The sequence below is a fragment of the Mustela erminea genome, chromosome 14, assembly GCF_009829155.1.
Source record: "Mustela erminea isolate mMusErm1 chromosome 14, mMusErm1.Pri, whole genome shotgun sequence".
Taxonomy (NCBI): domain Eukaryota; kingdom Metazoa; phylum Chordata; class Mammalia; order Carnivora; family Mustelidae; genus Mustela; species Mustela erminea.
Genome location: NC_045627.1, coordinates 17,757,099 through 17,784,144, shown reverse-complemented (window position 1 = coordinate 17,784,144; position 27,046 = coordinate 17,757,099). Strand labels below are relative to the sequence as shown.

General features: G+C 42.4%; 1 protein-coding gene and 1 long non-coding RNA gene across 7 annotated transcripts in view; one reads left to right on the top strand and one right to left on the bottom strand.

The window, feature by feature from the left end:
- RNLS (renalase, FAD dependent amine oxidase) overlaps nucleotides 1–27,046 on the bottom strand; it is a 263,258-nt gene that overhangs the window by 114,841 nt on the left and 121,371 nt on the right. The window lies entirely within an intron of this gene.
- Nucleotides 1–27,046, top strand: part of LOC116573365 — a 374,338-nt gene that overhangs the window by 346,182 nt on the left and 1,110 nt on the right. The gene's annotated exons all lie outside the window — the stretch shown is intronic.

The window sequence follows — 27,046 nt, the reverse complement described above, 5'->3', positions numbered from 1 at the left end:
GCAGTTTTCTGAACAGGAATGTTGAACAGATGTGGAGTCTGAGCTGATCTGCGAAGGTCAAGAGTGGCTGGACGCATCTGCTGAACTCAAGGTCATAAACGGATCATGGTTTTGGTGTTTTCTTTAAGAAATCTTTGCCTAATCCCAAGCCATGGAGATTTTTCCTATGTTGTCTTTTAGAAACTTTTTATTGTTAGTTTTTATATGTAGGGTCTATGATCCGCTTTGAGTTAATTTCCCTATGTTGTGAGTTCCAGATAGATTGGCGTGCTCTGTCTTTGCTTTTAAGCGTAGAGCTATGCAAGTTGATCTGGCACAACTTAATGAAAAGATACTATTTCTTTTCTTCACTGGACTGCTTTTGCATCATTGTCAAAAATCAACTGTCTATACCTGGGTGGTACTATTTCTATTAGGTTCTGTTAACCTACTTGTCTACCTTCCTGCTAATGTCACACTGTTCTGATTATGGCAACTTTATAATATTCCTGATATCAGGTAATGCTAGCTCTCCAACTTTGTTCTTTTTTTTCAAATTGTTTTCACTCTTCCAGGTTCTTGGAATTTACATATGGATTTTAGAATGTCAATTTCCACAAAAAAAGCCTGTAGGGAATTTGACTGGGGCTGAATTGAATCTGCAGATCAATGTGGGGAAAATACTGAGTCTTCAATCTGTGAAAAAGATATATCTATTTATTTAGGTCTTCTTTAGGTTATTCAGGGATGCTTGTACAGGTTTTAGAGTATGGGTCCTGCATATCCTTTGTCAGATATATCCCTAAGCATGAAGTTTTTTTCAACGCTATTGTACATGTATAATTTAAATTTTTTTAAATTTCTGATTGTTCATTGTTAGTGTATAGAAATACAATTAAATTTTGCATATTGCTCTTATACTTTGCAATTTTGCAAAATTCACTTATCAGTTCTGCTGCTGTTTTTGGATTTCACTGGATTTTCTATATAGACACTTAGGTTGTCTGTGAGTAAATGCAGTTTTACACCTTTCCTTCCATTCTAGATACATCATATTTCTCTTCCTTGTGTGACTGTAGTGGCTAAATCTCCAGTATAATGTTGGATAAAAGTAATGACAGCAGTCAGTCTTGTCTTATTCCCGATTTTAGTAGTAAAGCATTTGGTCTTTTATTACGAGACATGGTACTAGCTACAGGTTTTTCAAAGATGCCATTATCAGATTGAGGAAGTTCTCTTCTATTTCTGGTTGGCTAGAGATTTTATAAATAATGAATATTGCTTTTCGTTAAAAGCTTTTTCTGCATCTGTTGAAATGATCATAGAATTTTTCTTAAAAAGTTTCTTTATATGGTTAATTATGAGGATTTTTTAAAATTAAATTAAGCCTGCATTTGTGAGATAATTCTCATTTGGTCATGATCTTCTTTTTTTAAAATTTTTAAAAAATATTTTATTTATTTATTTGACACAGAGGGAGAGACAGCAAGAGAGGCAACACATGCAGGGGGAGTGGCAAAGGGAGAAGCAGGCTTCCCATGGAGCAGGGAGCCTAACATGGGACTCGATCCCAGGACTCTGGGATCACGACCTGAAAGGAAGGCAGATGCTTAACAACTAAGCTACCCAGGCACCCATGGTCATGATCCTTTTTATACATAGTTGTTACCATTTGCTATAATTTAGTTCAGAAATTTTGTCTTCCTGTTCATAGGGATATTGGTCTGTGGTTTTCCTTTCTTGTAATGTCTTTGTATGTTTTTGGTATAAGGTTAATAATGCTGGTCTCATGGGATGGGTTGGGAAGTATTCCTCCTACCTCAATTTTCTGGAAGAATTATATGGGATTGATGTTACTTATTTCTTAAATTTTTGGTAGAATTTCCTCAATGAAACTTCCTGGCCCTCGAGTTTTCTTTTTGAGAAAGTTTTTAACTATAAATTCAATTTCTTTTGTGTGTCTAAGGCTACTCAGCTTTTCTTTTTCTACTTGAGTGGGCTTTGGTAGTTTGTGTCTTTGGTAGTTTGTGAAATGTGTCCATTCATCTAAGTTGTCACATTCACAGGCACAAGTTGCTCATAATATTCCTTTATTATCCTTTCATATCTATAGGATTTATAATGATGTTACCTCTCCCATTACTGATATTGACAGTAAGTGTCTTTTCTCTTATTTTCATCATCAGTCTGGCAAGAGATTTTTATTTGATCTTCTCAAAGAACCATCTTTGGGTCATATTGATTTCTCTATTATTTCTTTTTCCTAGTTCATTAAGTTCCACTTTGATCTTTATTATTTCCTTTCTTCTGCTAAGTTTGGCTTCATTTGCTCTTTGTTTTTTTAAGGTTGAAGCTGATATGAGACCATTCTTCTTTACCGATAGAGGCCTTTAGTGCTATAAATTTCCTCCTAAGCACTGTTCTAGTGGTATGCTCAAAATTTGGATACATCGCATTTTCATATTCATTCAGTTCAAAATACTTTATAATTTCCCTTTTGATTTTTCCCTTGACCCATAGGCTATTCAGAGGTGTTATGTAGTTTCCAAATATGTGGAGCTTTTCCAGAGATATTTCTGTTATTGATTTCTAATAAAATTTCACTGTATGTAGTCAGAGAACATACCTGGTATTACTTGAATCTATCTAAATTTACTGAGATTGCTTTTATGTCCCAGGACATGGTCTTTCTCAGTAAGTCTTCCATGTGTATTCTGTTGTTGTTGGCTGGAATGTTCTGTAAGTCAATTAGATAAATGTGATTGATAACTGACATTCAATTGTACTACATCATTAATGATTTTGTGTTTGTGTTTTCTTTTCTTTTTTTCTTTTTGTGTGTGTCTCCTTTCTATAAATTATTGGCAAAGGAAAATTGATGCCTCTGACAGTTACTGTGGATTTGCCCATTCCTCCTTGCAGCTCAGTCAGGTTTTTTGTTTGTTTTGTTTTCACATATTTTGAATTCATTAGGTATATATGCATTTAGGATTCCTTCATCTTCTTGAATTGGCCCCTTTATTATTATGAAATGACCTTCCTTTCCCTGTTAATATTTTTTGCTCTAAAATCCATTTTGTCTAATGATAATATAGTCACATCAGCTGTGTCAGTTATACCAGCTTTTGATTAGTGTTAGCGTGAGAGGTATTTTTCATACTTTCTACTTTTAATATATTTATGTCTTTATATTTAAAATGTGCTTCTTTTGGCAGCATATAGTTGCATCTTGATCTTTTAAATTCAATCTAACAATCTCTGCTTTTTAATTAGACCATTTACATTTAATGTCATTATTAATGTGGTTGGGTTTAGGTGTATCACTTGCTATTTGATTTCTATTTTTCCCTTCTGTTCTTTGTTCCATCTCTTTTTTTTCCCCCTGTCTTCTTTTGGATTCAGTGACTATTTTAATGATTCCTATTTTATCTCCTTTGCTGGCTTTTGAACTATAACTCTTGGTTTTGTTATTTTTATTGGCTATAAAGCACTTTTTAAAGTCAAAGTTTTCAAATCAAATACCAAGGAGGATATAAATCTGACCCCCTGCAAGGAGTACGTGATTATGTATCTCATCTTCAATTTTTGGAGAGGCACTAAAATGAATGGGCTGAAAAGATCAAGCTGAAATGAATGTTCACAATTCATAATATTTTAAATGGAGCTAAAAATGCCAGAATACATTTTAGTGCTTTTAAACCAAATTCAATCATTGCTACTACAGAGCTGAAGTGAGATTTTGGAGCCAGCTAAATATTCTTATTTTTAAATAATGTAGAGTTCTTAGTAGTGCCATGCTGAATTTCTTGATAAGTTTTTAATATCAGAAATTGTGTTTACCCAGGCAAAACACTAATAACTATCACTTAAAATAATTGACTAAAAGCTCATGTTAATCTAGTGGTCACATGGAGGAAATTATTATTTCAGTAAAATAAGGGGAAGCATTAGATTCAATATTACCTATTTCTGTGATTTTTTTGCTGAACACAGAGGTGGGTGTGATGAGTTTAGTTGGGGGCAAAACAAAGGAATTCCAAGAGGTCTGTGATATTAGTGTCAGCGACAGTTAACTGGAATCTCCCGATCTGTGCTCAGGGAGATGTGCTATCCAGGATAAATCATTTAATCTCTCAGAATATGTTTCCTTATCTCAATATCTAAATATCATAATATCTATCTAATATCTAAATATCATAATTCAGATATTATCCAAATATCATAATATTTATTTTACAGGATTTTGATGAAGATAAAAAGTGACAACTTTATAGACAATTATCTATGATTAATTAAGCAGTAGCGAATGTAAATGTAAATGACCATTCCTATTATTTCCTTGTGTTTCATTAGCAAAGAAGCAGAAATTAGGCAGTAAGGAATGGGACAGAATTCCATTCTTGGAGCGCAGATAGTCATATCAATAGCTCTGTGAACAAATGGTGGCTACTGTTATTAATAGTGTTATTAACAAGTCACTAATGAAGGGGGTAAGTGAGGACTTCGATCAAATACCCTTATTCAGCAGAAGCGATGAACTTTCACTTCAGCCATGCCACTCAGTGTTGATATCTAATGCTTTCTGCTTTTATGTTCTCCCACCCAGAGTACAAGGACCTAGGTAATCGTACTGAAATGAAATTAGTATTTGTAATGCACTTCTAATTGTTTTATTACAGGCTTGTTAGCTTTTCTCCAGTTAACAATGAGTCTCTCGGAACTCTTCAGTGCAGTGTGGTTGCTTAACAAAAGCTTGGTGTTATTTGAAGTGTCTACTGACACTATTAAAAATCATTCTGGTCTTCTAGACTCCCTAGTTGATTAGATTATTCGGTAAGCTTCTGATTTGTCAATGTATTCTCTTTGATTGAGCTAGTTCTCTCTCTTATTTCCAAGCACATTGCACAGCTACCTTAAAACAGAGATGCATAACTTTTGGAACATTGAGGTCATATTGGAAATCTTTTGCTAACCAAAGGGCTAATTCTCTGATGTTTACTTGCAGGAAACATCAATGTGTTATTGGATATAGTCATATCAAAGATAAGCCAGGTCTTGCCATTTGGAATCTCCCAATAGAGTAAGGGCGAGTGTGTGTGTATGTGTGTGCGTGTGTGTGTGTGAGAGAGAGAGAGAAAAAAAAAAGTGCACATATATTTAACAAGGTGATTCTGAAAAAGGGATAAGAACAGAGCCAAGGAAATCAAGTTAATGAGGCTTAATACAAAGGTGCTCATTAGATGAGATGGGAATTAGGAAACTTGGATTCTACTTTAGGTTGTATTTTATGAGGTCTTGGGCTTAAAACATGACATTTTTCTCTGTATCTGAGTTCTTACTGTGCCAAGCATTATTTGCTGCACATGTATAATTGCCACTATTATGCCATTATTAGCTGTGAGTTCCTGGGTGACTCACTTAACATTTCTGGGTCTGTTTCCTTATTGATAAACTGTAGACAATAGTTATAATCCCTTATAGACTGTATTATGTGGCTCAAATGAGCCATTTTTCTGTAAACTGGAAAGCTTATAATGAAAATCAGAAGAGATACTGGTTGGGAACACAAGCTGTGGCATCAGAGGATTTGTTTAGAGTAACTGGGATCTCAGATCTTTTTTTTTTTTAGGTTTTTTAAATTTATTTGACAGACAGAGATCACAAGGCAGAGAGGCAGGCGGAGGGGCGGGAAGCAGGCTCCCTGCTGAGCAGATAGTCTGATGCAGGACTAAGTCCCAGTACCCTGGGATCATGACCTGAGCCGAAGGCAGAGGCTTTAACCCACTGAACCACCCAGATGCCCCCCACTGGTCACATTCTTGAAGCTAATTATAGTCATTTCACCTGTGAAATGGAAGCAAAAAGCAGATCAAAATGGCAGACTGAATCTAGGAATACCTGTACCCTCCCAGCAAAATCTCATGAAATGACAGAACACATTTTTAAAAAATAGTTATAAAACCACACAGTATACAGAAATAAGGATTTGTGCTATATAAGGGCCAGAGATTTCAAAGCATTCCTGAAAATTAAAAATCTGGTGGAGACTAAGATTGGAGAAAAGCATGCCTCCAAACACAATCAGGAGAGCTCCCTGTGGAGGATAGCGTGGTTAAAAGTATGCTCTGTGCTAGTAGTGCAAACAGATACGAGTCGCAGGGGCATGTCTGTATGACTCATTGGCAAATGAGATTCTGATCAGCTGCCCTCTTACTCCCTTACCTCAACTCCCCATTGGCTGAAACAGGGAGGAGGGGTGTCACCAGAAGGCAAGTTTCCAGCACACCACAATGAGCATATGTCTTTCCTTGCCCCTTCATTCATGAGCACCTGTAACTAGATCCTGAACCTTCTCCTACCCCACAGCACAGCACCCAAAGTTGTCAAACCAAAAATGAACAGACAAAAATGAAACAACCAAATATTTGGAGTAAACCAAAACCCACATGAAAAATATGAATAAAAGTAAAAAAAAAAAAAATCCCCCAAAAGCCCACAAAGAAACAGAAGTCGTAGAACTAATAGAATACTTCGTTATTTACATACAAATAACAACCTAGAAGGGAATCTGGAGGACAGCAGCTCCATAAAATCAAGAGGAGACGGTTATGAAAACCAAACGATGCAAGAATCCGGAATTTAAAATTTCTAGGCGGCATAAAAAGTTTCTCCAGAGGGTTAGAAAGCAAAAGGGACACAGCTGCAATTCAAAAGGAAAAGAATATCAAGGGGCTGTAATATTGGGATAATAATAGGGCCCCCCTTTGGTGTTGTTAAAGGATTAAAGAAGAGAAAGCATGTAAGATTGCTTAGTCCAGTGGGTATTGTATAATAAAGTTACTATAACGTTATTTTTTTATTATTATTATCATTAAAGCCACACTGCCCAATTCCTAGTTGCTAATGTTATGACTGTTATTATATTATCACGAGAATGAGGTGTCCCTTTTTGATCTGTCAGCAAGGTCCTAGACCTAACCCTGATGAGCCTGTGGGATTGAGGCTGAGATCAAGACAGATGCGGGGAGGAGCCAGGACACGGGATGCCAGGATTCTGGAGCAGGGCAATGACCCTCACCAGAGAATTCAGGGGAGGGACTGTAGGAAGCAACTTGTGAGTAGGAGAAGGAAAGAGGCATGGGAAGGTGAAGAGGAATTCCTTACTTGAGACTTGGGGTAGGGGAAGCTTCTGGGCTGGTGGTGTGGGCCCCGCCTAAGTCTGGCATGATAAGGCCCTATGCAAGTGGAATGAAACTGTGATAATATCAGGGGCTGGGGGGGAGGGGGCGGCCAACATACATCTGATGCCACATAGGAGGCCAGCACTGGACTCATCCTACAGCTTTCGGAGCCCTGCCCACCAAAACATCCCTGTGGCTCTTATGGATCAGAGACAACCTTGGGCCAGATGGGTCTCCCAGGTTGGTTCTAAATTAGAACAAGAATTCCAGGCTTCCTGTCCTAGAACAAATCCACAGATGTAGGAAGGTTTTGTGTTTTATTTCCATCAAGGTTACGAAACTACTCAGTTATAATTTCTTAATCAATCAAAGTTTCTAACACTTAATATGAATATTGGCAGCAAAGTAATTTTCAGTTTGCTTGTGAGAAATATTGCCAGGCTACAGACCATCACATGCATCCAGAAAGTTCTAATGCAGACCAACCCCTAAGTGCCTCTTAAGAGAGTTGCTTCTTTAAAACTCTTCTTTGGGCTTCAAACTGGTCTTTGTCCGTCAAAATTTTATCAATTGCCCCTATAGCCAAGTAAATGTCTTTACTTTTAAGAGGGAGATGCAGGAGAGCTAGGGACCCATTTCTAGACATTTTATAAAGAACTCATCCAACGAAGTATTATACTTCATTACCGGTAAGTGCCCAATAATAAAATCGGTTTGCAGATACCATCTACATTTCCATATATTATTTATACAAGCTTGAGGTTTGTAATTTCAAGACCCAAAATGTTGATAGAAATTTGCATATTATTGAAATGGCATAATTTATTGATGAGGCACACAAAATAAAAGAGGTGATGCTTACAGCAGTTTGGAGGCTAATGCATAATTTACAGCACAAAACAACTTCACGAACAAGAGTGAAAATTGCACATTAGGCCCTGCCTGAGAAAATTTCAGCTATAAAACTAAGGCATTTTAGTTCTAGTTTTTGTAACAAGGGTACCTTCTTGGGAACCAGATAGACTGTTGGCTTTCAATCTGCGAGCGGTATAAAGATGCATCAGTCTGCCTGAAGACAGAGGGCAGGCGGTCATCTTCCTGTCCATCTGCCTCTCCCATCCTCCCATTACACCAACCTTTCATTAACATTTGATGCAGAAAGGATAGCCATAAAAGATTGTCCCTAAAACGCCATATGGATGGGGCTGAATTTTGTGCCGAAAATTTGCGAGGCCCATCATCTCGTGAGGCTAAATTACCCAAATGTATAGTTTGAGATCATTCATTTTAAAATCACTCATTGGCAGTGGTGAGGGTTGGTAGGAAGGATTCGATGTGCATCAGCGGGGAAGCTGGCCGTGGCAGCCTGGCCCTGCCCTCCTCCACAGGGGTCACAGAAGTCTCGGCCACTGTGGGCTGCAGGGTCTGCAGGAAGTGCTGGAACCCAGCCAGTATGGGCTGCTCCCTGGAGGGTGCAAGAACTGTGCTGTACCTTTCCATGAAGCCAAAGAGCTTTCTGCTGATCATGCTGCTCTCAGAGTAGCACCACACCTTGAACAGGTTGATGTTGTCGATCTGGCTCTCAAAGAGGAAGTCATTGATGGTCTTCAGCTCTGTCCCTGTCTGTGAAAGGCTCTGTGTGTTGGGATTTTGCTTAATGTTCCCACCCAGCACAGTTACAAACTTCTCCAATAGATGCAGGATCTGTATGATGTACATGGTGCATGTACCATATGATGGTAAGAATTACTGCAATGATTGTATCTAGAGTTTAGGGAGAAATCCAACTCAAAGTTTACCCAATGGGCCAATTTGCTACAGAGAATTTCTAGATCCCGGCATAATGGACTAAGTTGGACACTGCTGAAGGCTTCTCAGCTCTCATTCCCATGCCCTACTTTTTTAAAAAATTTATATGTGTTTATTTGAGAGAGAGAGAAAAAGAGAGTAGGGGGAGATGGAGAGTGACAAGTAGTCTCTGTACAGAGCACGGAGCCTCACGCAGGGCTTCATCCAACGACCCTGAGATCGTGACCTGAGCTGAAATCAAGAGTCAGGTGCTTAACTGACTGAGTCACCCAGGTGCCCTCCTCCCCCAAACACATACCCTGCTTTCTAATAAAACTTTGATTGCATTCAAATACCCGGTCAATCCGCATTGTGACTCATGACTCATGCAAGGCTGACTTTATCTCCATTTTCAGGGACTGGGAGAAGGATTTTATTGAGCCTAAGCAAATCAAAGACATCCCATTTCCTGGGTTCGTAGATGCTACTGAGGTTCAAATCGATTCAGTGGGATATAAGGGAAGTCCACTGGGGTGCTTCTGGAAACGGTTTCTTCACTCTAAGAACGAAACTCAGGAAAAGAATGTCTTATTCCCTTTCCAGATTTGCCATATCTGGATGCGATGCCTGGAAATGCTGCATCCATCTAGCATGATCCAGCCAGAGGCCAACATCAATCCACTGAAGATGATGGGGGGAGGGGGCGGGCACTGGAAACGCTTGTGACTTGTTAACTTTCAAGAGCGGCTGATTGAATCAGTCTTAAAGACTGCCCCAACTCTGGACTTCTTGTAATATAAGCTAGTAAGCTCCCTCCATATTTAAATTGAGTACAAACTGAGGTCACCTGCAGAACTGTAGGTATCATAACCTAGGCATCGTTTGCCATTTTTTTGCCTGCCTAGCATCTCTTCCCCATCCTAATGCCACTTTTTTGGAAACCTGCTTGTTACTGATGTGCTCGAGGTAATCTTGGTGAGAGAGTATGCTTCCCCCTACAGAACCCCCTACAGATCTTTTTTCTTCTTTCTCCGGGAACATCAAGAGAATGGGCTGGTGATCTGAATTTTGGCGAAAAATATGTTTCACCCCTTATCTTTAGTCTTAAACTGCCAAAGCAAGAATATTAAGGACCACACCTAATAGTATTAACTGCAGGTGTGCTGACCAGAGGTCCACTTGGGCCACCCCTCCCCCTCCTCTGTGGCTCAATGGGAGACCCCTGGTTTCTGCACCTTCCCAAACCCAGTCCTCCGGGCTCTTCGTAATTTTCTCAGCTGCCCTCTAAATACACATCCATGCTCTCCCAGGAAATTCCTTTTGCTTAAGTGAACCAGAATTGATTTCTGTATCTTGCCAAGAACCACCACCAGGACTGGCTGAGATCACCTATTCTCTGCACCAAAACCCAGAAGTGAACTTGTCCTGATCTATACAAGTCAATTCAATCTGTTCTTAAGTGAAACACAGTAGCCTTCTCCCTGCTACATGTTATTTTATTTCTCCTTTCTCACATATCAAAAACCACTTTAACCTTAATAGAACGACACCACACTCCAAACTCTCCTCAGTCAGAAGAGAACAGACAGTTATTGTTACCATGGCTGCTTTAAATCTCAGAGGCCTGCTAGGGGACATTTAGTAAGAACATGGAATCATAAGCTCCAGGTGTTGCCGCTGCCATTTAACGCCGTCTTCCTCTTAGTGCTAGTACTGTAAGCTCCAGCAATTCCAAGTGACTCCATTGGACCGTAGAAAATATAACAAGAGTCTTTCTCTTTTCCTCAGAGCAATTTTCATCTCTGAAACCATCAGAGATGTCTTGCCAGCAAGCTTGTTCACTGGTGAAAAGATTTTTGTGAATTAGGACAGTTTCTAGGACCTACTCAAACACCAAACACACACACACTAGAAAGGAATACAGAAGTATATGATCAGGGTCAACTTTGGGCCAAAGAATATAGTAGCAAGATCTGTGGTTAAAAAAAAAAAAAAAATGAAGAGGTTGTATACAGCACTGGCGTCTATTGAAGCACTTGCAGAATCATGACTCGTCAGAGTTGGAAGGTCCCCTATTGATGACCCAGCCAAACTCTCAATTTACAGATCAAGAAACCAACGTCTAAAGGAGTGGGAAGGAATGGACCCAAAGCAACAGAGGTGTAACTCAGACCCAGACCCCCCACTGTATTCCAGTACAACACTCCACATCAACATCTCGTCTTACTGTTCCTTTCAAGAAGATATTCCGACTCTCTGGACTGTCCTTTCTGTACAGCCTGCCCAGATCCTGAGAAGATGTCATTTCCTGACAGTTTCTCCAAGTCTCACTGGAAGAAGTGACCCTGTCTGCGGTTAAAGCTCTCTAGTTACTCTGACATCAGGGATTTGTTCGTGAGCCGCTTGCAAGATGGCTGACTGTGGACATGTGTGTGCGTCTGAACCCCTCCTGGAGTATATATCCCCTGACGGCAAGTATTGTGTCTTGTTCATCCTCAATTTCATTTCTTTATAGCTCCTAACATTTTATATGTGATATATGTTGGCTGAGTCATCTGATGTGTATACCCTAGCAACACATGCCTTCCCACAAATGGTTATGGGGACTCAGGGTTGAAGCTGTCAGTTCCCTTTGGCATCCTGCCAAGCACACCCATGGGTACACCATGCTCCAGCTTAAAACAGCCATTAATGGCCGAGATTGCAGGTGTGGCGTTCAACTGGTAGAAGATACCATCTGTGGCTGGTACTTCTCCAATCCAAGCACTAAGGCAGACAAAGACAGTGACTTGTAGAGTCTGCCCAGACACGAATATAAAATGTAATCATAATGTATCAATTCAAGATGCTTTCAAATGCAAAGAAAGAAAAGCCCCATTCACTTTGACTCAGATAATAAGGAAATCAATTCTCTCACACAATAGGAGGTCAACAAGCAGGAAAGATTTCGAGTTTGGGTAAGTCACTAGCCATAGCAAGTCCCCTTGGGCTAAATTCTTTTTATCCCTCTCCTCTGTAAATCTTTGGTGTTGAGTCTTTCCTAGGGCTGGTATCTCTCCTCTTCATTAGGTATCTCCTGCTAGCAATGAGACCACAACCTTCCCTATTCATGTCGGGCATGAGAAAGAAAATCCCTCTGGCAACCATGCTATAAAAATAGTTCCCTGTGGTCCGAAACTAAGTCACATGACCAACTAACTAGCCCCATTGTGGACACTACAGGAGGGCTGGATCTTACCTAGTTTAGAAATCCAAGACTGAGTCTGAAACTGGGGATGCAGTTAGCTTCCCCTGAGTCTACAGGGCTGCTTGGGGAAAGGGTGGAAAGCCAAATAAATACCAGTTCTGTTTAAAAAGAAAAAGGAGGGATGGACACTTGGTAGGGAGTCATCTGTGCACATGATCTCAGAACGACAATTCTTCAAAGTCTCCATGAGCACAAATATTTTTGAGTTAAGAGGAATTTCTTTTGAATTTTGAGTTAAGAGAAAGAAAATCTGTTTCTTTTTTATAAATAAGTGTATGTGTGTTTATATATAGTGTGTTTATATATATAAATATATATCTATATATATATAAATATATATATATTTCACTGTTATCTTTCCATTGGGTCAAATGAGTTCTATCCTGATGACTTAAGTATTGACAGATCAGGGAAAGACTCTTCTTCGTCTTGGTAATGAACTTTGGGAACTCATGGCCATTAATAAACACCAAGACAGAATAATTTCTTTATCAGAAAATTCATTTTAGGGCACCTCAGTGGCTCAGTGGGTTAAGCCGCTGCCTTTGGCTCAGGTCATGATCTCAGGGTCCTGGGATTGAGGCCCAAGTAGGGCTCTCTGCTCAGCAGGGAGCCTGCTTCCCTCTCTCTCTGCCTGCCTCTCTGTCTACTTGTGATCTCTCTCTGTCAAGTAAATAAATAAAATCTTAAAAAAAAAAAAGAAAATTCACTTTAATTTTCCCTTTCAATTCTTCCCAGTTCCTATCTATGCAGCACATAAGGAGAGCTCTTCCTTCCCACCGACTTATATACAAGTTGGTGGGGATTCTTAGAAACTGTGCTATGCTGACCACAGAGATTATGGAAAGAGGGGGAGGCATTACAATGCTGGGAAGCGGGCATTTTTCTCCAGATTAAAAAAAAAAAACCTTGATCCTGAAAGGCAAATTACCTCTGGGTCTTCCCAGTTCTCCCGGCGTATCCTCAACACTCAGCACATGAATGCCAAATCTAGGTGCTTCATGATTTAGGATGTTTGGAATTGAGTCTGTGTCCGCAAACATGGTTATGCTCTCTTTAGTCCCTGCCTGCTTGACCAGCACAGCAGTGAGGGCTGCCTTTCCATGGTATGCAAAGTAATCCAGGGGTACGTTTCCTGGGGGGAAGAAATCATTCCTGAAGCATGTGAAATATAATCAAACAGCTAAGATGGGTTGGAAGGCAATGGCTGCTCTCAACTCTTACTGTTTATTCTGTGACTAATGAACACAGAAGGGAAGTAGGGAAACTTGACAGGTCTCAGTGGGGCTCCTGAGGACGACAGCCCCCAACTATGATGCTTTCCTTTACTTGAAGCTTCACGTGTGCAAGAATAGCTCCTTAGGGCAGAGCCGGCGGGGTTACTAGACCCTACGGTGACACCCTCCCAAAAGTTTCTGTACAACAGGAATGATAAGCATGCATGATATGACAAGAGGCTGGGAACAATTCTTTTGGAGTTCGGAAATTGTACCGAAGCCCTTCAGCCCAGACAGGGATCCTCGTGTGTTCTCAATCATAGGATATAAAACTGAGAAGGGGGGCGCCTGAGTGGCTCAGTTGGTTAAGTGATTGCCTTCAGCTCAGGTCATGATCCAGGAGGCCCAGGATCCAGTCCCGCATCAGGCTCCCTGCTCACCGGGGAGTTTGCTTCTCCCTCTGACCCTCTCTCCTCTCATGCTCTCTCTCTCTCTCATTCTCGCAAATAAATAAATAAAACCTTTAAAGCTGAGAAAGGGTTGATTCTCTCCTATGCAGGAGAATACATCTGTAGGATCTTGCTGTTGTTCAGTTTGGGGGCGGGGTTACAGAAAAAGCAAATAGTTTACTGCTGCAGAACACGACTCTCCTAAGTATATTTTGTATATATTATATCAAAACCTTCTTCACTGAGGAAGAGTGTCTATCTGTACGTGTTACTAAAGCGGGTTTCCCTTATATTCATGTCATGAGTGGACTGAACCATTCGCCTAACACTGGGTTTTCATGCTGGGAATCAGGTTTAAAATGAAAGGAGAAAAAATCCCCCATTGATTCCCCACTCCCACTTTTGATTCATATTAATCTAGAAAAGACAGAACTCACTACCTATTCTTTCCCGAAGCCGCAGAATTCTGACCTCCCCATCTGGCTTCCGTTCACAGGAGCCATGTCACAAGGGGCTCTGGTGCCCACGGGCTCTCTTTTCTCTCTCCTGGATTTTGTGTCCCCCCTCCCTTGGCTCTCTGCCGCTCCTCCCAAGAGTTCCTTCTTGCTGGCCTCTGAGGCTGCCTCTTCCTTGGCCTGAACCAGGTTCCACAGGATTTTCTTCCCTTTTGTTTCTCCATGCTTCCACACTCCTACTGATCGCTCATCTTGCCCACACTCAGGTGGCAATCACACGTGACACTTCTAGCTCCAGCACCCATGTGGGCCACAGATCCTCTTGGGGAGCTCGCCAATGGACCACTCTCCTTTGTATCCTGTGGACATGTCACATTGAACAAGGCCAAATCTCACCTCAGTATTTGCCCTCCATGTGCCGTTCCTTACCAGGAGCCTGAAACTATTGTTCACAATCACTTAGCAACTTTAGAAACTTCCGTGTTCACCTCCCTCTCCTCCACTCCCACACCCAAGGCCTGAAGATTAGGTCTCTTTCCAGCCTCTGTATCTTCTCCTCCGGGTTTCATTGTCTGTATCAGGTTCTTACCACTCATCTGAACTTGGCAATAATTTTCTCACCTTCATCCCTTCTAATGGGAGAGTCCCCTAAAAATGCAATTCATTCTCTGCATTTTCCACACTGGCCAGAGTGACCTTTCAAAAATCCTTTCTAAGAATTTCCTTAAAATCCTTAAATCCTTGTATAATTCTTCGTCGTTTTCATAGTTAAGTTCAAACGTCTAATGAGCATGAAAGGTCTTTCCTGATCTGTTTAGGGAATACTAATCCCATCTCTCCACGGCCTTCCCCTCAGACCACCAAAGACACTTTACCTTTCCTAGACACAATTAAATAGTTGGATTTGCAAATGTGCTTCCATTTATTCATACATCCGGGTCCCTATGGATAGAATAAAAGTTTCCTTAATGTTTAACTCATTGAACACCCAAAAGTCAGCACAAGTGCACCATATCTAAGAACCCATTTTGTTTTGTTTTCTCCCTCATTCTGATTTATATTCTTTTCCTCTTGAGTTATCTTGGTTTACTTTCTACTTTCCTTTTATTACCTAATAGTAATTCTTATTAACTCATGAACTCATGAAGGACAAACACTGTTGTTATTCATCTTTTTGTCAACAGCTCTTGGTGTTCAACAATGTTTGCCTAATGAATGAATGAATGAGAAAAGAATCCAGGTGCTCTGAGGAAGACAAGAGACATCTCTGACTTATGCTCTGCCCTAAATAATCCTACATTTTCATACCAGAGTTTAGGAAATTAGAAGACAATTACAAAATGGAAGAACGTCTAAGTAAATATGGAAAGTGGGTATGGTGACCAGCATCCAAAATCGCATTATAAAATCCAATGTATTTTTCTTTTGCTGAATTTTTTAAAAAATGTGTTAGCCTTTCTGACACTAAACTCTTTGAAGAAGGCTGAAGCTTTTTGCTTCAAGGAGTGTAGGACACAAAAGCAGCATCAAGAACAAAAATTCCAGTTCTTGAGTTTCAAAACAGGTCCTTGAAATTCATGGCAGAGTCAACAGTTTTGGAAGCCAGAGAGCTTGGATTCACAAGAGCTGGGCTTTTTGAGAGGAAAAATATGTTTGTAAATTGCAGTAGAGTCTGGAAGACTTAAAATGTGGACACTATATCAAGAATCTCCGAGCAGGGAAAGCTATAGGACTTGATGTAAAAAGACAAAGAGGGGAAAACAGCACCCTTTTGGGGACAAAGGGTGGGGCTCAGAGAGAGAAAGGCAAAAGGGAGAAGAGGATGACATCGGTGCTGGATACCACAGTCTCTCCATTCCCCACCCAGAGGAATCGAATGACAGAAATAATAATAATAATAATAAAGAAGGAGAAGGAGAAGAAGAAGAAAGAGGAGGAGGAGGAGGAGATTAAGTTGGAGAGGTGGGTTTTACAAAAGGATCTCAGGGTAAAGCTGAAAAAACCTGTGCCTTTCAGAAAATTCCCACCCTTCAGATGTCTTTGTAGATGGACCTGAGGTCAGTCAGGCTTGCAAAATTCTGCAAACCTCAGCCTGAGGAAGAGCAGCTCAGAGACTGCAGAGTCCTTTCGTGGCAGATCCAGAAGTACTGAAAGGGGTATGAGACTAGAAGTCCCAGGAGGACCACGACTATCAGAGGAAGCCAACGTACAGCTGAGCACGCCAAAGAAAACTGACAGCGGTCAGTGAGGAAAGAGGAGGCACACGGACCAGTTCCCTCCTTGGAACTCAGACCATCCGTCCGCCAGGAGAAGGAGAAGAAAAGGAGGGGAGGGACTCTTGAATGAGTAACAATGTTCACTGTTAATCGGCACTGAAGTATCCTTCAAGGCACCCTTCCTTTCTCCATTCTGTCTGTAAATCTCCTAGTTTGATCTGTTTTTGTCTTTTTTACCCGAAATTTCTCTTGGATATCATCACTTCACTCTGTGTACTCAACTGTCTCTGCTACTAGTTTATTTCTTAAAGGCGGGGGTCTCTGTCTCTGTATCCCCCCCATTACTCCTACAGTATTTTGTCAATAAATACTTGTGGAATTAAAAAAAGAAGAGGGGCATCTGGGTGGCTCAGTGGGTTAAGCCTCTGCCTTCGGCTCGGGTCATGATCTCAGAGTCCTGGGATTGAGCCCTGCATCGGGATCTCTGCTCGGAGGGGAGCCTGTTTCTTCCTCTCTCTCTGCCTGCCTCTCTGCCTACTTGTGACCTGTCAAATACATAAATAAAATATTTTAAAAAATAAAAGAAGAACAACATATTGAATATGGGTGGTGGTCGGGAATGATGACATAGATTTCACAGAATTCCTGGAATACTGACAAGAGTCGAAGCTACAGAAGTGGATGCGATTGCTGATGGACGATGCACAGAGTGAGAAGAGAAGACGGCTTATCAAAGAACCTGCAGAAATGCCAACTCTTCAGGGATGGACTGAGAAAGACGAACCCATGAAAGAATGGTTGGGGAAGGAAGAGAAAATCAAAGAAGGGTCACATCCTGGAAGCCTGAGGCATAGAAAAATTCAAGAAAGGTATATTCAATAGAACCAAAGAATTATAAATCAGTTAAGACCAAGAAATGACTATGGGATTTGATCATTGGGAAGCCACTGGTGACTTTGCCAGGGACATTCTGGTGGTATGGTGGGAGGAAATACATTCCAAGTCAGTTCTATAGATCCAACTTTTCCTCTACGTGGTTGCTCCACGGACGCCCGAGAAGTAAGTACGAAGAAGCATCACCTTTAGCGCCCTCTCCTCTGCTCCGCCTTCAGCGGGGCCTGTGTTCTTTAGGAGGCTGTTGGGGATATGCTTTCATATCCACATGGCTCTCTGTATCTATTTTCAATGGTTAGAATTTAGAGAGGTCGGATATACAATTACAACCTTCAAATCTCCCACAAGGTCAACTCTTAGTGAAAGCTGTAAAGCCTAACCAGCAATTGTTCAGAGCTCAAATAAACAGAGATGGCTAAGTCCTCGAGGGCAACATACTAGAGTCAATTATGGCTCAATATGAGTGGGTTTACCAAATTTCTTTCCCCTGTGACTGAAGAAGAAAGAGGTAGAACTTGTTCCCACATATGCGGACGAATGTGGGGGTGCCCCTGGGGTTGACGGAGAACTCCCGAGCTAGGAGCAAAGATAACCTGTGTCTATTTCCCTGAGCCTCAGCCGATCAAGTCCGGACATGTTTCCTGCAGTGGAACAATCTGATCTAGGTAAATACTCTTTTTAATTCAACGCACCCAATACTTAGGAAGAACTGTTCTCTGTCAGGCACTATTTTAGGAATTGAGAAAAAAGACTGAAAAAATAAAAACATAAAAATAAGTAACATGGCTTCTGTCTGCAAAGAGTTTGCAGACTAGTTGCTAGAGAAACACAGAAAAATTCAGAGGCATCGTAAGAGCGGGGCGCGACGCAACAGGGTGCCACAGAGACAGAGGCGGCCACACTGACACAAGTGCCACGGGTGTGGAAGTTAGTGATGGCGGGTTAGTGAGGTTGTAGGGATACCAAAGCAGATGGGGAAAACTCCATTGTTTTCTAGAAAAGAAAGTTCTGTAGTAAGAAAAGTTCTAAACCTTCTAGGGCAACACATTCAAGTCATTTAAAATCTATGCAGGGAGGGAAATTATTCCTATAATTAATCCCACCTTGAAAACCTTAGAATTCATTTTAATCTGTCCCTTTCTCTCTTTTCACCAAGGAGAACACTAGGAAGGGACCGTGAACGTGGTATTTACATTTCAGTTAGAAATCTCTCCGAATGACTCGGTTATTTTCCAGACACCGAAACAAAAAAAAACCTCCCCAAATCACTTTATCCCAATGCACGCACACTCATCATTTAGTCTTTTTTGTTTTAAAGTGAATACTAATCTACCTCCATTAAAAAGGCTCCCAAAGGGCCTTAGACCCAGCGAACATGATACAGTTTTAACTGAAGGGCTTACGGGATGGAAGAGGCTGGACAAGAAGTCAGCAAGAACATTCTTTGATAAAACAAGTCCTAATCAGAATTCTTAAAATTTGGAAAGGGAATCATGTTTTCTTTACTGCCAGGGGACTCTCTGATTTCCTGTTTCGACTAAGTCAATTAGGAATGGTTATTGCCACGGCAATTTCTCCCCCTGCTAGGCCCTAAATCTCAAGTTACTCCAAAATGTGTTTCCAAGAGGGCTGAATAAACCCCCAAAGCTTTAGCAGAATTAAAGTTCTTACAGCTTTCCTGAAGTATACTTCCTGTTTGTTTTTGTTATTGCGTTATCCTCGATGAGTTATATATATATACACATACATGTGTATGCATATGTGTATATATGTATTTTTTTTTTTCTTAAAGTGGACTGCTATCTTGGGTAGTTGGTTAAGCATCTGACTTTTGATTTCGGTTCAGGTCATGATCTCAGGGTGGTGGGTTCAAGCCCCATGCTGGGCTCCGTGCTCAATGGGGAGTCAGCCTGAGACTCTCTGCACCCCCACCCACCCTGCCCCACTGATCACACTCTCTCTCTTTCTCTCAAAACAAAACAAAACAAAAATCCAATGTACTACTATCTTGGTAATGGCTATGAAATCCATATTCAAACATTCTCAAATAATACGGAGATATAGAAGATACAAAAATGCCTATGAGATTGGCTGAGAAGGAAAAGGGACCATGGGGAATATTTACAGACAAGGTACAACTAAGGTTCTACGACTTGCCCAATGCCAAGGAGCTATTTAACAGAAGAGCTGAGACTAGCATCCCCGTGAAGGAGCCAGGCCCTCTATCAGCCACGCTATAGGCAGGGCCATGCCCTGCTCAACTCAAAGGATGGCATCCACGCAGTACGGGCACCAAGACACCCTGGACGCAGTGGGGACTGGGCCTCGAGCCAAGCCTAGTGGGGGCTGTCCTGGAACCCACAGCCTCAGAGCCCCTTAGCAGAGCCCTTGTCATTCTTCCATTGGCGATGCCTGACTAGGTACAAAGAAGTCAAGGTAGCCTGACAATTTTGTTCTCTGTATAGGATCAGTTTCATTGGGAAGAGGGGGGTGGCCTCGGGGTTGGCCAGTGCACCTCACCATAGAAGCTCTTAAGATTTCCAGTGTTTTCTCCACCATCTTCTTGCACAATACCAGTGGCTTTTAGAAAGATCCTACTGAGTCATCCTTGTAGGATTTATATAGCAAAAGCCTTCTAGGTGGTTTGATAAAAAGCACGCAAAATAAAGGCTGCCTCCCTCTCCACCCACAGTGAAAAAAAAAAAAAAGCACAAGTTTTAGGAAAAATCCCAGCCGGAGCTAAAGTCTTTGAAGCCCCCGGGAAGCCTCAGGGGTTTTTTCTTGCCTGCCTGGGGAACCGCGCTGTGATGGCACAGAGGTGGCATAATGAATGTGACATGAGGCAGCCCTCCCCAGTGACGCTCTTGCCCAACTAGCGTGCTGGATATCTCACAGCACAGTGGTGACACCCACCCCACCTAAAACACAACAGTTGTATAAAGAGTTTGGGGACTTAAGTGGCTCAAGGTGGTCATAAAGTGTACGGAAATCATCATACTCAGTGTTAGCTCATTATCTGAAACACTGGTCCCCCTCAGTGAGGAAAACATCAGCAGGGGGCTGAGAAGAATGTCCCCGACAAGGATGCAAATCATTAATGCAACAGTTTGCCCCCTGGGCCGCATGACCAAGCCAGCACCTGCGGTCCCAGCCCCACATCCACGGGAAACCTAGCAGATTGACTGCCGAATGACTGCAGGGACACTCAAACCAATGCAGGGCATTGTCTCTGGCGGGAGACATCCTTTGTACCAGACAAAGGATGTGGGGTCTACCGGGTTTCTCCTGGGGACAGCTCGCAAGTTCTAGCAGAGGGTTGATGTTTTAACTCAGACCCACACCGTTGCATGAGACTAGAATGAGTTCCTGTTCATCCTGTCAGTCTTCAGGATCTAGATGTCTTCATCCACAAAGCCTCCTGACCAGTGGCTAAGGTCGTGAAGCTAGGTTTGACCTCAGAGGCGGCAGGCAGTGTGGGGGAGGCATGCCACTGGCCGAGGCTGAGGGTCCTTCCGGCCACACACAAGGATCAGGGTGTGTGTCTTCCTCCCTCCAACCTGGAGGGTCTGGGGCCAGCCAGAGTCTCTGAAAATAATGCCCCCTTTTATATGCACCCTTCAGCCTCTTGGGTGCCTCTCCAGATGCCTCTCTAGAGCTCCCAGGACATCCATTAGCAGATAAATTGGAGGTAGCCTGTGGCCCTCTGGGCTAGTCTCGTCTTCGGGCCTGGCCCATTAGGCAAGCACATTTCAAGCTCTGTCCCCCAGCCACGGTGTCGCCCTCATGCTCCAACCTAGGAGTCTGGCCACCTCCATGCCACAGAGGCCGGGCCCTTGTGTGACAGCAAATCTGCCACGTGCCATAGGAGACAGCTCTTTTCGTCCATTCTATTGGGTAAATTCCAACCGGGAATCTGTTGTGAAGCAATGATCCTTGTGCCTCGTTCTTTCCTCTTCAGGTAAGACCTTCCCTTTCTTTGCTTATTCTCCAGCCTTGTAGCCCCAACACTTCCCACTAGCCCCCTGGGCCCAGCCCCTCCAGAGAGCCCCCTGTCGTCCTCAAGCAACACAAGCCAGAATACTTCTCCATTCTCTGCCAAACACTGACAGACTCTTGCGGGACAACTGTTTTATGGTAGGGACACACTAGCTGGTTGGCCGATTTTCTTTTTTCTATATAGATGTTTTGAGTTCCATGAGCTATAAGCCCCCTGGAAAGTGGGACGTTGCCTAATATGCCCATTCTCTCTCCCTATAGAATACTGCACACAAAGGTTCAAAGGAAGAATCGTACATATTTGTCTACGGATTAAAACAGAGGGGAAAAAAAAAAACATAATAACACTCCTCAACCCAGCTTTGAAAAGAGCAAACGTTCTAGTTTTGCCCTGCTTGATATTTTAGATGGGAGCCTCTGGCTAGAAGCCAAAGGGCACATTTCCCCAGGGAACAGGAGAACACGACTTACAAAAACAAGCCATAAAAGACTTCTCCAGTGAGGAAGGAAGGCAGGAGGGTGGGAGGGGGTAGGGAGAGGAGGAGAAGAAAGGGAAGAGGGAGGAGAGAAAACGGACGGGGAGGGAGGACTACATCGTAGCCCGGGCCCTTAGATCTGTGAACTTCAACTTGATGCTTCCAATATTTCTTCATAAACCAGAAAGTCACCGTTCAATAGAAACATATGGTGTGACACCTTCTTTCTTTCTTTCTTTTTTTTTTTTTTTTTTTTGGTTGGATGGTGGGTGTAAAGAGGAAAAGGGATCCGGCGGGGGTACGGCCAGGAAGGGGGCTGGGAGAAGAAAGGGGAAGGACCGTTTACAACCAGATTCACGATGGATAAGGGCTTTTTCTCCCCTTTTCCTTTTTAATTTTTTTTTTAATTTGGCTATTTACAAAGATGCATTTTATAGCTTTTCTGTTTTCCAGCAGTTCTGTCCTTTGATGGAAGCATGTTCTGATGTCAACCATGATTAAGTCCATCAGTGAGTAAATCTGGTATTCAATTTAAGAGACAGAACCACAAGACCACATCCACCCCCTTTTATTGGGAACGTCAGGATCAAGGGAAAGAGGCAATTCATTCCTCTTCAGCCTATCTGGAGCACTTTGCTCTGTCTGTTCGGTACCGTATCGTGGCAGAAGGGTCTCGTGTCTCAGGAAGGAGACCCCACATACCCCGGGATCCTGCTCGTCAGTTCTGGTTAGAGTCAACACAGCCCAAGACACTGTTAAGAAAATCAAGGTTTTCAGTGATAGCTGAAGACCAGGTCTGCTCTTCTCTGTGTTTCCACTGCTGGGAGGCGGACAAATAACACTTACTGTGGACTGGGACTGCCACGTGCCCTTGACTCCTTTCCAGCACGACTGAAACTCTCAGGTCAGCCGCTGTTCGGTGCCAGGAACCTGTGCCCCGACACGGCAATGAAAGGACACTTTCACACCCGTGTTCTGGTGCTGGTTCAATGAAGAGTAGGGCCAGCACCTTGAGCAGTTGTTGTAGGGCATGAATGAGAAGGTTTGTGTTATCTGTTCACCTGCGGTTCGTTCTGACTGTCTTTCTGCAGAGCTGCTCCTCATACTTCACGTCTTAGCTTAAATGTCACTGCCTCCAGGAAGCCCTCCCAGGTTACACATCTGAAGACACATCAAACCCCTGACTTGGCATCACATTCCACTTACTGTCATCAGGGCCCCTACCCCAATATGCAATTAATCTTACTATTGTCTCTCTTTCCCACAGCAGGCAGCCTCCATGAAAAAGGACTGTTCCTACTTGGCTTCTGCTCTCTACCTGGTGCTTAGTACAGTGCCTGGCTCGTAGCTGCTGGTCCCACATACCACTTGAGTGAATGCACAGGCACGGAGGTTCCCCTCTACATCCTTCTTTCCCTCTGCCGTTTGTAGGTTCACCCCCGTGTGGCATCTTGTCCGCTCCTCCCCCCACCCCCCCACCCCACCCCCGCCGAGACCAGGGATCCTGGATTGTTTCCGCTGCATTGCAGCTGACGCAGGAGAGGAAAGCTGACTTTGCTCCCACTCTGTAGCAAAAGAACGTGGGCTGCTTTCCTCTCGTCTTAGGGGAGAGGCCTGTCTATTTTGGACCTGAGTGAAGGAAATGGAGGTGGGTGGAAATCGAAGCTCTCGTGACTCCTGGGCCTGTGGAGGGGTGGAAAGACTTCATAATGGCAGGGAGGAAATGGTTCCCATGGTGCAAAGGCTCTTGCTCTGACCATGCTCTGCCATCCCACCCTCCTCGGGGAGCTTCTGAAAATGCTGCTCCACCGTGGCCAGCCGCCCTCAGTGTCTGACTCATGGCAGCAGTCCGAAGTCCTCCTCGATCCTGAACTTCGAAGCTCAGGCTCTGTCCTCCAGGTTCAGGATCTCTCCAGAGCTCAGGTGGGCAGGAAGGGGTGCTGGTGCTCACGTTGAAGAGTGGGATCAGGCCCTCGGGGGCTTTCGGTTAGGTATATGCCACCTTCGAAATCAGAGACATTTCGACTGTCAATTCAGAGTCAAACCCAGGTGGAAATAGATGGTCTGACCATCGCTTGAAAGAACCCACAAAATTTAAAGTAAGCAGTGGGGTGCGGACTCCTGATTTCGGCTCAGGTCAGGATCTCAGGGTTGTGAGATCGAGCCCGTGACTGGCTCTGTGCTCATTGGGGCGTCTGCTCGAGATTCTCTCTCTCCCTCTTTCGCAGCCCCTCCCTGCTCAAATAAATAAATAAAATCTATAAAAAATAAATATAAAGAAAACAGGCTTTCTCCATGAAAGTCAGCTTCTCTTGTACTTAGGTAACCATTCAATAATCACAGATCAAAGCACAGGTCCAATATTCCTAGTCCTTGGGAAGCCATCTCGGACTGTCTCTGTGCCTTTTACATAACTTACCTACTCTGTGTCCCAGTCACATTCTTCTGTGTCTGGGACTGTGTCCAGATTGTGGTCCCACAGAGGCAACGGGTCTCATACACTTTTGTACCCTTTAGCCAAGATCCTAGTATCTTGTCAGAGGCTAGGAATACAGCTAGGAATACAGCAACTATGTATAATACATAGTTGTAGGATATATATTTGAATAAGGAATTCTGGAGTTTAAGGTGACCTTGACTAGTGGTTTGATATTTTATAAAGCCAAAGAAAGATAAAGTAATTGCCCAAGGTTAGCTACACAGTAGCAGATGGGATATACTCAAGTAAATATTATTTATGACTTGAAATTAAGTTGTCATGATAAAGACTTTCCAAAAGCTTTAAAATCTAAAACAGTCTGAAATACTTTCTAATTATAATGCTTAGACTTTTTAAAAAATCACAGGGTTTCAAAAGACCATGTTTTATACTTCTGAGAATTTCAAATAATGATTGTCCTGTAAAAACCATTGGCTTTTCTATTACCTTAAAAAATATCTGCTTGATGAATACTGATTTGGGTTAATTATTTGTGTATGTTGACAAACCATTGACAGACATTGGGTATACAGACTGTATTAGATAAAATCTGACATGGGACTTCCTCTAGGTCTAAAATAGTACGCCTCTACAAAATCTTCTTCTTCTTTTTTTTTTTTTAAGATTTTATTTATTTATTTGACAGAGAGAGAGAGTGAGCACAAGCAGGGGGAGCAGCAGGCAGAGGGAGAGAGAGAAGCAGGCTCCCCACCGAGCAGGGAGCTGGATGTGGGACTCGATCCCAGGACCCTGAATTATGACCTGAGCCCAAGGCAGACACTTATCCCACTGAGCCACTCAAGCGTCCCAGCTCTACAAACTCTTCTATGTTGATCCCATCCTTAATGACCTTTTATTGGATGTTTACAGTATCCCAAGCATTACTGGGGAAATAAGCATGCACTGTTTTATAAATAAGACAGACAACCCCTGTCTTCAAGTTATGGACAGTCTAATGGAAGAGTCAGGCATAAAAACAAACAAAGAATATTTTAATGAATGCAAAGTACTGTCATGGAGGCATGTACTTGATATTGTGGGAGCATAAGAAAAGGAACAGTAACCTCCATAGGAAGCATTTGAGGATGCTGTCTTCTAAATAACCTTTTAAATAAATTGGAGTTGGAAGCTGAGGATCAAGAACTTATCAAGAATTCATCCAGAGTAAATGAAAATATTTGTTCTGCTAGGAAAAAAAAAAAAAAGACAAGAGGAAAGCCTGTAAAAATCAAGCAGTATCTCAAGGTGATGAAACTGTTCATCACATTCTTAATCTCCAGGTAGTGTGGTCTTGAATTATAGGGAGTTTATTTAAAAGTATACAATGGGTTTAACGGTATTAAATGATTAAATTAAAGTAAATACTTGCCACTTACATTTTCTTTTCCTGATAGATGGGAAACCATATTGTCTATATTCAGGGTTTTCCTATTTGGTACAGCTAATCAAAGAACTAACCTTTTGGGAAGAGACAGTGTTATGGGTTGAATTCATATGTTGAAGTCCTAAGCCCCAGAAACCTCACAAAGTGACCTTATGTGGAAATATGGTCAAGGCAGATAGAACTAGTTAAGATGAGGTCATAATGAAATAGAGTGAGCCCCTAATCCAATATGACTCATGTCCCCTTACAAGAGAGGGAAACTATGGACACAGACATCCACATAGGGAGAATGTCATGTGACGTCAAGGGCAGAATCTGGAATGATGCTTCCACCAGGCAAGGAACGCCCAAGGTGATCAGCAAACCACCATGAACTAGGCATTGTAAACTAAACGTTTATGTATCCCCCGAATTCATGTTGAAATCCCAACACCCAAGGTGAGGAAGCAAAACCCCCATGAATGGGATTAATGCCCTCATAAAAGGCCCCTCCAAAGAGATCTCTTGATCCTTCTGCCACATGAGAAGACAGCCAACATCTGTGAACCAGGAAGCAGGCTCCCTACCAGGTGGAAACTATGGGTGCCTTGATGTTTGGACTTCCCAGCCTCCGGAACTGTGAGGAAAAAGATCGCTATTGTTTATAAGGCACCCAGTTGGTGGTACTTTGTTATAGCAGCCTGAATGGACCAAGACACCATGGAAGAGGCTGGAACAGACGCTTCCTCTCAACTCTCCGAAGGAACAAACCCTGCCGACACCTTGATTTGCACGTTCAGCCCCCAGAACCGTGAGATGTCAAAGTTGGTTGTTCAAGCGATGGTTATTTGAGACGGTAGCCCTAGCAAACTAAGACAGACTGGAAATTCTTTTGAAATTTAGACTAGATTATACACAATACTGAAACATTAACTCCCTGAAAAAGAACTAAGGGAGTTGAATGATGACTATCCCTTCTTCAGTTCTGTCTATAGTAACTCCCACAGGGCACTCAGATATGTCACATGCACTTTTGTTTTGTTTTAACTTAGCTTTAGGTCAGGCTAGTGTTTGGCTAGAAAATGAAAGATCGGTTTTACGTCGCTTTTCTGCTAGGCTCCTAGCAAGCCACTTGTGGTTGTGCGTATGTTACTCTTTGGGAACTTAAATCTAGGAGGACTTGGAGCTCTCAAAATAATTGGCTTTTAGCAAGTGAATTCTTTCTTTAACTTCTCTTGCAAAGACACAGTATGGACCATTATGTCAATCCAATAAACTGTGAGGGTGTGGAACAATGGGGGAAAAA